Source organism: Chiloscyllium plagiosum, chromosome 5 (assembly GCF_004010195.1).
Source record: "Chiloscyllium plagiosum isolate BGI_BamShark_2017 chromosome 5, ASM401019v2, whole genome shotgun sequence".
In the NCBI taxonomy this organism is placed as follows: Eukaryota; Metazoa; Chordata; class Chondrichthyes; order Orectolobiformes; family Hemiscylliidae; genus Chiloscyllium; species Chiloscyllium plagiosum.
In genome coordinates this window covers 52,579,467-52,592,879 of record NC_057714.1, presented here as the reverse complement: position 1 = coordinate 52,592,879, position 13,413 = coordinate 52,579,467, and the positions used below count along the sequence as shown (strand labels likewise).

Here is a 13,413-nt window from a genome sequence, read left to right as displayed (position 1 = left end):
ATTTTGGTGTCATCTGCAAACCTACTAACTGTACCTCTTATGCTCGCATCTAAATCATTTATGTAAATGACAAAAAGTAGAGGTCCCAGCACCGATCCTTGTGGCACTCCACTGGTCACAGGCCTCCAGTCTGAAAAACAACCCTCCACCACCACCCTCTGTCTTCTACCTTTGAGCCAGTTCTGTATCTAAATGGCTAGTTCTCCCTGTAGTCCATGAGATCTAACCTTGCTAAATTGTCTCCCATGGGGAACCTTGTCGTATGCCTTACTGAAGTCCATATAGATCACATCTACTGCTCTGCCCTCATCAATCTTCTTTGTTACTTCTTCAAAAAATTGCTGAGATATAATCTAGATCTTTGTGTGAGGGGACAATTTTAAAATTTGCTGATGACTGAAAACTTGAGAACATTATAAACTGTGAGGAGGACAGTTTTGAACTCCAAAAGGATGTAGACAATTGTGGTGGAGAGTGCAAATAGGTGAAAGGTGAGGTTTAATGTGGAAAAATGTGAGGCAATATGCTTTGATACAAAGATCATGGACAGACAGTATAAAATAAAGGGTGCTATTCTGAAGTGTGTGTCGGGGCAGGTGCATTCAGTGATGACTTGAGAAAAGCTTCTTGCTGGTAAAATCTTGTCTGGCAAAAGACACACCAGGTTGAATGTTTGACAGATCTTAGCAACATAGACAATGGCAAGTTTTGGTCCAAAATTGGATGAGATGTCCAGCAAAGCCTCTTTTGATGTCAGGACTATCTCATTAAATCTTTTATGTTTTTGTTAATTGGCAAGGTGAGGTTCTCTCCAGGCAGTGGAATGTTGCAAATTAAGGGTGACTGTTCCTTATTCAAGGCCTTGTTGATGGCACAACTCAATCATTAATATTCAGCTTCCTGCCTTATGCATGTGTGAAGTGCTGGCCGGCAACAAAAATTGAAATACTGCAGCAGGGCCACTTTGCACACAAGGCATCCAGCTCACAAATTGGACCAGGTTGTATTTGAGGGCACATTGCTTGCTCTCTTTGCGCTTGCTCACTTAGCACCTACCTGCATGCTCACATCATCCATACTTGCCTTGCCCTGCCATGCCTTGGCTATTATAGCAATTTGATGTTTCAACCAGAGACAAAGGCTATCAGTACTGCCGCAATGATATACTCTTTTGCACTCACACATAGACAGTTCGTTTGTCAGTAGAAATCTGTCTGTTGTGGGGAATCACTTCAATTTTCTGGGAATGGCATGTGGTCAGATTTGTCTAGAATTAAATGTGAGGGTCACCATACCAATGGGCAAGGTAGTTAATTTGGCACATTTAGTATGGTGAGATATCCCTCTGAAAAACTCGATGCAATTTGCACTTAGACGAAAAAGATCAGCCCAAAGTTTTTTGAATATATAATACATGAAACATGAAATCAAATCTGCCTCTCATGGCAGTATCATAACCTAATTGTGACATTTCATAATGCCACAGAGTTGCTCTGCGAATTCTCAACATTAACTCTGATGCCCATGAAATCTCATGACAATAGTCAAACATGGACAAGGAAATCTGCTGCTGATTACCACCTACCGTTCTCTGTCAACTGCTGAATCAGTACATTGAACACTTTGAGGAAACTCTGAGGTTGGTAATGGACAGAGCATAGTCTAAGTGGGAGACTTCAATATCCATCACAAGGAGTGGCTGAGTAGCTGATTGAGTACTACAGATCATCACTGCTGCACTGGGTTTAATGCAAATAGTGAGGGAACCAAGAAGAGGGAAAAATCTACTTGACTTAATCCTCATTAATCTACCCATTATATATTTATCTGCTGTTGCCAGGTAGCTAGCAGCAGAAATGCTTTCAAGGCTGGTTAAGAGCTACAATCAAGCATGCTGGCAATTTTGGTCATATTAAACTTTGACCTCAGTTAAAACCATGTTGTGACCTGCAGTTTCCTGTGTTGGCCAAATAAGGCAAGTGTCATGCCAGTCGGCTAGGCAGACTGGCACTGTGTTACCTTTTGTAGAATGTGACTGTTTAACATTTGGGAGTTGTTTACCAGTAAACTCCATTCATTGGGAGTGAACAATGCGCTTGGGCTTTGATCGATTCAATGACCGAGTGCCAGAGAATTTTCTGAAAACCAAGCACAGTTTTGAGATACAAGTTAGCAGAACAAAGAGATTTGGTGAAGAAGCCTTTGAGAAGTATGTGCCCTGAAAGTATCGTCAGAGAAGACAAAAAAAAACACAAGTCAACAACTACACTGAGTACAAAGTTGGCCACTTCATTTGAATTGGGGTAGTATTTGTTTTCAGTCAAACTCAGAATTAATGCTAGAGTTTGGGTTAGATATGAATTAAATAAAGAAGGGTAAAGAGAAGCTAAATGAAGTGAGTTAAAGTTGAAGTTAAGATAGAGTAAGAAGTAAATTTGCAATGAATGTATATTTTACTTTTTAAATTAAACTATTTTCTAATCAGCCTGTTCAGAGATGTTATTACACACTTCTGAAGCCAGTAGAATTTCAATCCAAGCCACTATCACTGCTACAAGAAGGCCCCATTGAATGTATGTTTTATATAAAGTATTTGTACATAAAAAGTTAAAATAAAGAAGGGTTTATTTAATTAAATTCTGAATAGCATCCCTGCCTTTTGTCTATTACATAAGGGAAGAATACCTGGATAAAAGGTTCGTGTACTCCTTTTCGGGCAACAGTTTTTGGTAGGTTCTCAACAGGAGGTGACTTCAAGTTGCTCTGGAGTAGAATACAACAACCCTGTATGATGGAGGTGGATTGACCAGTAACTGGAAATAAACTGGGTGCTTGTTGAATGTGACAAACTAATGGCAGAAATTGTGAAGTGAATCTGATTGCTTCTCATACACCATAGAAGATACCTAAAGAGTGAGGAGTAAGGAATGGCAGATTGTCAATAATGGGAAGAGATCCAAAGAAAGCATTGAAATAAGTTGCCTAAGTGACTTGAGCATTGCAGTAAATTAATACCAGATGTGGGATCCACAGGCCAGAAACGTTGGGAAGGAGCATGTCGAGAACAGGGAAAAACTGCTTCTAAGCTTAACTCTGCAGCAAAGACTTTTACATAGCTTCATAATATGGAAGTAAAATTAATGCAAATGTTTAGCTCGGTGATTCAATCTGCTTTACCCACTCCTTAGTGTGCAGGGGGAGGAGAATTGGAAGATGTGAAGGAAACTATATTTAAAAATCATACCCGCACCAAGTTATAGTCCAACAGGTTGAACCTGGTGTTGTGTGATTTTTAATTTTGTCCACTCCAGTCCAACATCGGCTCCTCCACATCATGGAAGCTATATTAATCGCAATAGGCAATTACAGAGGGGAAGCAGTCGATAGCTTAAATAGGTCTGGACAAGCAAAAGGAGAACATCCTTTTGTGTATGCGAGTCACTTATGGATTCATTTTACTCAGGTTTTTGGAGATAAGGATCGTTTTAGGTTAACTGGAAGCAATCTTTCTAATTGTTTAAGAAACCTAGCAGCACATGCTCCAGAATGGGGAAAGAAGACATATGAGACATTTGACCCCAAGGTGATGCACATAATGAGGTATGGATTGTAAGGCAAATGGTTTGAGTGTGGAAAAGGAAATTCCAGAGATAGCTGAGGGCAAAAGGAGTAAGAATGGAAAAATGGTTCCTGTAAAAGGTCCTAATACTGGTCTGGTGTGGAGAAATGAAGAAGGTAGAGAAAGAGGTGGTTGTGTTAATCCTCAAGGTTTTCTGTCCCATTACAGTGCCTGTGGGTAAAGGTAGATGCCATGAAAGGGGATACCAGACTTCTGGTGCAGTGTTATAATTTTGATTGACTGGGTCACTTTGCTTGGGATTGTTGACAAGTACAAGAATCAGGACAAGGATACAGAGCTCTGCAATTAGCAGAGGTCCAGTAAGTGAAATTGAGGAGACTGTTTCACTTTATCTACCATTACTGGTTGCAAATCCAAGGACATGACAGTGCCAAGCCTCTCCAGTGAGGATGTGTGATGCTAGGTGGGATAGTATAAGGAGACCCTTTGTAGAAGGCGAAGTAGGAGGCCACCCTGTTGAATTCCCATGGGACATAGGAGGTTCCTGCACCACCCTTAACACATCCAGAGATATTTATTTATCTTAACAATAGAAAGGGACAATTATTTTGAGTGGATTTACCAAATATTTACAAGGAGGATTTGAAATGGACCCAATAGAGTTTGGCAATGGTGGAGAACAGTATGACTGTCAAATGGTGGCAAAAAGGGATGCTGAGTGATCATTTGTTCCAACTCAAAAATGGAGGAAGATTCATGAAATCTGCAAGATCTGTATACCTGTACAGAGAGAAGCCACAAAAAATGCTTTTGAACATTCTTGTTGCTGGATCCTTTATGGCGGAGAATGGCATTAGAAAGGCATGATGAGGAATATGTAGAGGATCACCAAGGTACACTTCTTGTTGACTTAGCTCTTAAATTACGTAGTGGGGTGAGTGGCCAAGCAGCTGAATTGGCAGCTGTGGTTTAGGTAGTTAGTCACCCTGATAGGTTCCAAAACCAGCAGGTATGTATTCTAAGAGGATGCATGTGTGCAGTATTTTTACTGACTTCCTGCCATTGTGGGAAGGGAGAGGTTTTATTTCAGCAGTTGGAAAATCTCTACCATGTGTGCCCTTGCTGAAATTTTTTTTTAAACTATCCAAAGAAGGGAGTATGGGATTATTAAAATTAAGTCACATCATAGATCCTCTTCAATTAGGACTTCTTGAGCAGATGAATTGGCAAAACAGGATGCTCAAGGGAGAACTATGGCAGCCCCTAGTGGGTAAAAAGATATATGTTGTTACCATTAGTCACGTAAAAATGGAAGATGTCAAACAGGCTCAGCGTAGTGATGATGACTTATATCCTGCTTCCTGTGACAGGTGGACAGATAAGTTACAACTCCAGTATGGACTTGTTCTTAATAATGAACAGTATGTGATGCCAACTCAAAACCATAATCAAATCATCTGCCAATGTAATGATATTCAGGATCATCAGGGAGCAGAAACACCTGTTAGTCAAATTAAAGGGCTATGTTGGTGGGCTAATTTAGATAAAGATGTGAAGTATTATGTGGACAATTGTTTAACATGTGTTTAATCCAACCTTGAGTAAAGGGGAATTAAGGCATATAGCACCAGTTGAAGACCCACAAACTAATTTGCAGACAGATTATATTGGTCCTTTGCCACCATGGCAGGGAAGTTAGCTATATTCTAGTGATAATTGATACTTTCAGTAAATGGATTGTGGCGTTCCCTACCAAAAGCAATACAGCTAATGCAACAGCTAATATTCTAGTACAAATGTTTACTAGATGGGAACTCCAATTTGGTATTGAATCAGATCAAGGCACTCATTTATTTTACTGCTCAAGTAATACAAGGTATTAGGACTTTATTTGAGATTAATCAAAGGTTCCACATTGCCTATCATCCTCAATCAAATGTGATGGCAGAGGGGATGCATCATACTTTAAACAAAGTTTTAAAAATTCAGAAGACCGTACAGCAAAACAATTCTTTGTGGAAAGTAGTTTTGATGACAAGATGTCCTCTGGGGAGAAATTGAATCTCTTTTAGGGTTGAGCTTTTCTGATCCTGAAATTGTCGTTACACACTAGAACTACACAGCAATCGCTGGATAATATTCAAACAGCTCAGATGTTAGCAGCTACAAAAATGGGAAATAAAAGGAAACAGAGCAAGGTTTATTTCAATGGCAAAGTGAATTCTATAGAGTGTGAGATGGGAGAACATATTATGTTTCGAGTCTATCAACCAGATACATTTGTCACCTAGATATTATGGATCCCGTTATACTTTAGATAAAGTAAATCCCAGTGTATGAGCTGTTATGGGATTCAGGGAAAACTGAATGGTTTCATGCAAATCAAATGAAAGCATATGTAGTTCAGTGTAATCATGAGTATCATGTTATGTTAGAATTGTGTAATCCCTATAGTCGTACTTCTAATTCCCAACTTGACTCTTCTTTGTCTGGTTCTTCGTCACTGACCTTACAAAGAGAAAGTCAAATGGACAGTGAATCAGAAGATTCCAGAAATGGTCAGTCAAACAGTTCATTTGACACTGTCAAATCAGTCATGAGAATCTGGAAAGCATTTTGGTTACGAGATAATCAAAATCGTTTGCTTACATTTGCAGGAGTGAATGTGGGAACAGGTGATTAGTTGATCGGTCTTCTGGCTGGAAAAGGGCAAAATTTGGTGAAAAATGATATGGTTACACCACTTCCTGGAGATGTTGTTGAGCAATTCTACAGAGTCATAGAGACATATAGCACAGAAACAGACCCTTCAGTCCAACTTGTCCATGCTGACCAGATATCCTAAATTAATCTAGTCCCATTTGCCAGCATTTGGCCCATATTCTCTTCATATCCATATACAAATCCAGGCGCCTTCTAAAATTTGTAGTTGTACCAACCTCTACCACTTCCTCTGATAGCTCATTCCATATATGCACCACTTTTTGTCTGAAAAAGTTGCCCCTTAGGTCCCTTTTAAATCTTTCCTCTCTCACCTTAAACCTATGCACTCTAGTTTTGGACTCCTTACGCTAGGGAAAAGACCTTGCCTATTCACCCCATCTATGATCCTCATGATTTTATAAACTTCCATAAGGTCATTCCTCAGCCTCCAACACTCCAGGGAAAATACCCCAGCCTCTTCGGCCTTTTCCTGTAGCTCAAACCCTCCAACACTGGCAATATCCTTGTAAATCTTTTCTGAACCCTTTCAGGTTTAACAACATCTTTCTGATAGCAGGGAGATTAGGAATGCATGCAGTATTCCAAAAGTGCCTAACAAATGTCCTATACAGCCGCAACATGACATCCCTACTCCTGTACTCAATGAACTGACCAATAAAAGCAAATGTACCAAATGTCTTTGTCACTACCCTGTCCACCTGCAACTCCACTTTCAAGGAACTGTGAACCTGTACCCCAATGTCTTTTTGTTTGGCAACACTTTCCTCAGGACCTTACCATTAAGTTTTGTTCTTATTTGCCCTGCCAAAATGCAGCACCTCACATTTATCTAGATAAAGTCCCATCAGCCACTTCTCATTCCATCTGCGGATCAAGGTGCCGATGTGTTCTGAGGTAACCTTCTTCACTATTCACTACACCACCAATTTTGGTGTCATCTGCAATATTATTAACCATACCTCCTATATTCAAATCCAAATCATTTCGATAAGTGACAAAAAGAAGCAGACTCAGCACCAATCATTGCGACACATCACTGGTCATAGGACTCCACTCTGAAAAGCAACTCGCCACCATGACCTTCTGTCTCATATGTTCAAACCAATTTGGTATCCAAATAGCTAGTTCTCCACTTATTCCATGTGATCTCACCTTGTTAACCAGTCTACCACACGGAACCTTGTCGAACACCTTACTGAAGTCCATATAGACCAAGTCCACTGCTCAGCCCCATTAATCCTCTTCATCACTCGCTCAAAAAAACCAATCAAATTTGTGAGATATGATTTCACATATACAAAGCCATGTTGACTATCCCGAATCAGTCCTTGCCTATCCAAATACATGTAAATCCTTGATGAGACATTTCCTATTAACCAAAGAACACCAGAGTAATTGTTTCTGATGGATGCCCATACATACATGCAACTGGTGTTTCTTCAGAAAATAGTCTAGTATCCATTAGGGATGCTTTTGTTTTATTCATCATCATTCTCATAAATGATAAATTTCAGGAAAAATCACATTACTATCTCCACATAATAAAGGCTATTGGTCCAACATTTTTGGATAATTCACCAGTTTAAATAATTAACTGATTACCTTGATTCTATTATAGGGCGATTGAATATGGAGTTTGTTGTGGAAATTTCTCTTTGTTTGGAGATCTGCATACAATCATTGGAAATAGTGCTTTGAGATAAACATATGGAAGATCAGATGGGAGGTCTATGGTTTACTTCACAAAGTTCAGCACTTTGTGAAGATGGACATTTATGGGTTGAATTTGATGATCAATAATAATCAGGTGTGATTTGTGGGAGATTCTCTTGTTAGGTAGTATCATAGATCCTATTGTGATACGGTTGAAGTTCAGTCAAACCTAGATAAGAGTTGTTCAAAATTACTGGTTTCAGTTTGTGTATTTATGGGATTTTGTGTAAGACATATTTACCTCAAGATGGGAACAGTGGTTTTAAACAAGTAATTTGAGATATTCTTTATAAGGGTGAAGACAGGGATAATTGTGGAAGATCACCACGAGAAGGGTAATTATTATATTTTGTACAAATGTACAGATTCATTCTTGAGTTTGTCTAATGTCATATGTTGCAGTGTTAATAATATTGTGTACTTCAATATTTTTAAAGTTTTTTTACAATTCAATTTGTTAAATAGAAAAGAGAAATAACACAATAATTAAACATGTTACATAGATGAGAATTTAATTAATTGTGTGAGTGTGATGTTAGTCATACACTAATAGCTAGCTCGACGAGATTCAAATACTTATCCATTAGCCAGTATTTATGGTTTGTGATCCATTTTGCTTGGAGCTTCAGGATCAGAAAGAGAGACTGTAGTCAGATGGCCAGCACGAGAAATGCTTACACGACTGTTTAAGAGCTATAATCACACATACTGGGAATTTTGTTCAAGCTAGTTTAAACTCTGGCTTTGATTAAAACTGTAGTCAAGATATGTCGTGACCTGCAGTCTCCTGTGTTGACCAAATAAGGCAGGTGTCATGGCAGTCAACTAGGCAGACTGAAACCATGTTATCATACCTGGAGCATCAAATGTGGTTGTTTAACATTTGGGAGTTATTTATCAGGAAATTCCATTTGCTGGGATAGAACAATGTGTTTCCCTGGAGCGTCGGAAGCTGAGGGGTTACCTTATTGAGGTTTATAAAATCATGAGGGGCATGGATAGGATAAATAGGCAAGGTCTTTTCCCAGAGGTGGGCGTGGGGGGGTAGTTCCAGAACTAGAGGGCATAGGTTTAGGGTGAGAGGGGAAAGATATAAAAGAGACCTAAGGCATCTGAATGGGTATATGAATATGAAGGGTTTGGACGGATATGGGCTAGGTGCTGGCAGGTGGGACTAGATTGGGTTGGCATATCTGGTTGACATGGATGAATTGGACTGTTTCCATGCTGTACATCTCTATGACTCTATGACTGTGACTTGCACAATGAAAGGGGGGTGGTCAGTTCTCCCAGCTCAGTTTTTTCTCTGGTTTGTTTTTGAGGCCGCTGGTCAAAGAAACAGTTCCATGCTGCTCCACCCTCTCTCTGTGATATCTCTCCTGGAACAACCTATGTTTGATTTTATATTTTTTGCCAAGGGGGTATTTATGGGGATGTTGCAAGTATTTGGAACAGCATCATTAAGTTGCGTTTTCGTGTCAATTGGATTTTCAGATAAGTAATGTTATTCTATATTCGGTTCTCTTTTAATCATGTATAAATAAATTCTAGTTTGTTTAAAACCAATTGCTTGGGCCAGCTGTATCATCCCTGGTACACAAACAGTACACCTGCTTAAAACAACTTGAAAAGTTAGTGTCTGGACTACCTTCTTGAAATGTTTTGAGAGGGTCTGGCCTGATCCATAACAGACTGGGGGCTCTTCGCAGGATTTGTTCCATCATTCCGCTTTGGGATTAGGGTTGCTGGACTTATAGGCATCAAGTGGTTAATGTCTTCTGTTCTGAGTTGGATTTGGTTGGTTTAAACAGTGCATGGTGTAATCATGGCTCTTTCAATGACCAAGAGTCTTCTGGGGATGGAAGAAGTGACTTTGGGGGCTATACAAAAAATGAAAATGGAAAAGCTGCTGAAATTGGCAGTCAAGCCAGAGTTGGAGCTGCCTCCTTCTGTGGTGAAAGGAGAGATAATTACAGCAATAGCTCACCATTTAAACCTGCTGGAAATGCCATCAGAATCTTTGGAGATGGCTAAAATTCAGTTGAAATGAAGCAGTTTGAGTTAGAGGCAAAAGAAGAGGAACAATCAAAAGAAATGAAACTGTTTGAATTCCAATTAAAAGCAGAGGAAAAGAAAAAGAATGAATTGCTTTGGCCGAATAAAAATAAAAAAGAGAGAAGAGAGAGAAAAGGAGAGAGAGGAAAGGAAGAAAGAGAGAGAGTTTGAACTGCAGAAATTGGCACTTAGATAGAAAAGTCAGCTTAAAAGGATGAAGATGAAGGCTGAAGGTAAGCTTTTTTTATATATATATTTTTATTAGAAATTTAACATTTTTACAAGTTTACAAAAATAAACAAAACTCTCAAGTACAAACATTGATATACAATTAAATCTTAAATATACAATAGCCAAAATTTAACAAAAGAAAAATACCGAGAAAGAAAAAAAGCAAAACTCAACTAACTACTAATCTAACCTACAACTAACCAGAGTGTATATTTAAGTCTCTTACATTATTCAAATAAGAGAGAGAGAAAAAAAAAACAAAAAAACGGATAACATAGAAATTGGGTAGTGAGATACGTGCTCGGAATGTGTTAACGTCAAATGTTATCTACGGATCTTATGACAGGTCCATAGGCAATGTACAAGACTGCCCACCTCTATTTTACATTTTGGACACATCGGAGATGCTCCTGCCTTAAATTTTGCCAATCGAACCGGTGCTATATGGGCCCTATGAAGTATCTTCAGCTGGATAGCCTGAGTTCTGTTACAGATGGTGATTCTTCTGGCGTTTTCCCAAATGTCATTTCATGTTTCTATAGAAATTTCTAGTCCCAAATCCTGATGCCATGTTTGAAGCAAATTTTCCATATCTCCAGATACTTCATCATGTAGTAAATGATAAATAGTACTGATGGAGGATACCCCTGAAGGTAAGCTTAGTGAGCAAGAGAATGAGGATGAGCAAACCCATGGTAGCCAAAGGCCTCATGAGAATCATTTTAAATATATTCAAGCATTGCTTAAATTTAATGAGAAGAATGTAGAAGCCTTTTCCATCTCATTTGAAAAGGCAGCTAAATAAATGCGGTGGCCAGTGACCATGTGGGTTTTATTGATCCAAACAAAACTCATAGGTAGAGCAAGTGAGGTATTTGCACCACTATCAGAGGAAGTATCGGGGCATATGAGGAGGTGAAGAAAGCCATCTTAAGTGCATATGAGCTTATTGCCTTTTTGGAATCTTAGGAGGGACCCTGGTCAAACCTTGACTGAGTTTGAAAGGATCAAACAAAGTAATTTTGATAGGTAGATAAAGGCATTAAAAATAGAGCAAACCTATGACACTTTTAGAGAGAGATGATTATTTTGGAGGGGTTCATAAATTCATTTCCTGAAGTAGTGAGAGTTCATGTGGAAGAGCAGAGAGTTAAAACAGCAAGATTAGCAGCTGAAATGGCTGATGATTACGAGTTGATTCATAAATCAAAGTTTGGCTTCCAATGTCAATTTCAATCCATGAGGGATAGAAATTGGGGAACAGAGAAACCCTCACGTAGTAAGGGAAAGGTAGATCTTGGTGAAGGCCATAAGGATAACTTACCACCAGGTAAAAAAGAAACCCTTGAAGGGGAAAAAGAAATGTAAAAGCTCCAGAGTTTTCACCGCAATAAAGTTGACCACATGAAATCAGATTTGGTGGGTTAGAAAAAGCACTGGGAAGCCATATGTGGGAAAACAGGATAAGCCAGTGAATTTTGGTGGAGTGGGAATGGAAAGCGTAGCAGAGGCTAGAAAGCTGCACCAGAATGTACAACTTTGGTCGGAGATTGGTTAAGGAGGAAGTGCCAGATCTTCTTAAACCTAATACTTATGAAGGTAAAATTTACTCACATCGGCCAGAAGTAGCAGGTAAAGAGATTATGATATTAAGAGACACAGAATCCTCTCAATCTGTGATGTTGCAAGATGAGGAGATATGTACCTCTGAAGGACTATTGCCAGAAAAAGTGCTAGTAATGGAAATTCACAGTGAGACTAGAGGCACTCAATTATGTAGAGTGAGGTTAGAGTGTCCAGTGAGGAGTGGAGAAGTTGTGCTAGGAGTGCTGGACAAACACTCAATTCCAGGAATACAATTTCTCCTTGCTAACGATATAGCTGGTTCACAGGTAGGAGTGCTGCCTACTGGTTGTTAAGCCAGTGGAAACTCCGACAACTGAACTATTGCAGGAAATGTATCCTTTCCTAACTGTGTGGTAATGAGGTCACAAAGTCACCTGTTGAAACAGGAGAGATAAAAGATTATAGATAAGAAAGATGAACTGGAATTATCAGAGACCTTGTTTGATCAAATAGTTGATGCAAAACAGGAGCAGACAGATGATAAAGCAGACATCTTTAGTTCAGAGAAGTTAACTGAGTTACAGCAGAATGATTAGAAACTATCATTTCTAGAAAGCACGTTTCTCTTATTCTCTGTTTTAAAAAAGATGTTTCCCTCGTATTCCTCCCCTTTGGAAATGTTTCTCTTTTATTCCCTCTCATTTTAAAAAAAGTTAATCTTTTATTCCTTTTTTTTAAGAAAAAGTTTCTTCTTCCCCCTTCCCTTAAAAGAAAGTTTCACTTTTATTCCCCTCTCCTTTTACATGACTCCGCAGACAAAAAGACCTTTTCAGAAAATGAATTAGTTTTCTCCTCCCCATTCCCCCCCTTAGAGCAGAGGAGTGTTTTGTTTTTAAAAACCTACACAGAACAGCAGGCTAACTCGTATCACTAAAGCTATCTTTTCTCTTACCTTCTCATTCCGAGGGAATCAGCCTGATGCTGATTTTTCATAAAGCATGGGTGAGCAGCCCACCGTCATGCGCTTTTAATTTTAATTTTTAAATGCTCAACAATTTGCAGCGACTCTCAACTTCTTTTGAAAAAATAGTTTGGTAGGATAAAGTAATAAAGAAACTGGAATGAAGGGGAAAATAGAGATGTGGTGTGGTTCAGTGCTATGGCTATTTTAAATGTAGACTTCAACATTATAAACTGTGTGTATGTCAGGGGGGAGGGGGGCAGAGGAACTGAACCCAATCCCGGAGATGTTCCCTAAAGCGCTCTGCTTGGAGGCATCCAGTCTCCCCAATGTAGAGGAGACCACATCGGGAGCAACGGATACAATAAATGATATTAGTGGATATGCAGGTAAAACTTTGATGGATGGGGAAGGCTCATTTAGGGCCTTAGATGGAGGTGAGGAAGGGGGTGTGGGCGCAGGTTTTGCAGTTCCTGTGGTGGCAGGGGAAGGTGCTAGGATGGGAGGGTGGGTAGTAGGGGGGCGTGGACCTGACCAGGTAGTCATGGAGGGAATGGTCTTTGCGGAAGGCGGAAAGGGGTGG

At 39.4% G+C, this 13,413-nt stretch overlaps 1 pseudogene; it reads left to right on the top strand.

The window, feature by feature from the left end:
- Nucleotides 1–2,090: 2,090 nt before the first annotated feature.
- Nucleotides 2,091–13,413, top strand: part of LOC122550248 — a 37,017-nt pseudogene continuing 25,694 nt past the window's right edge.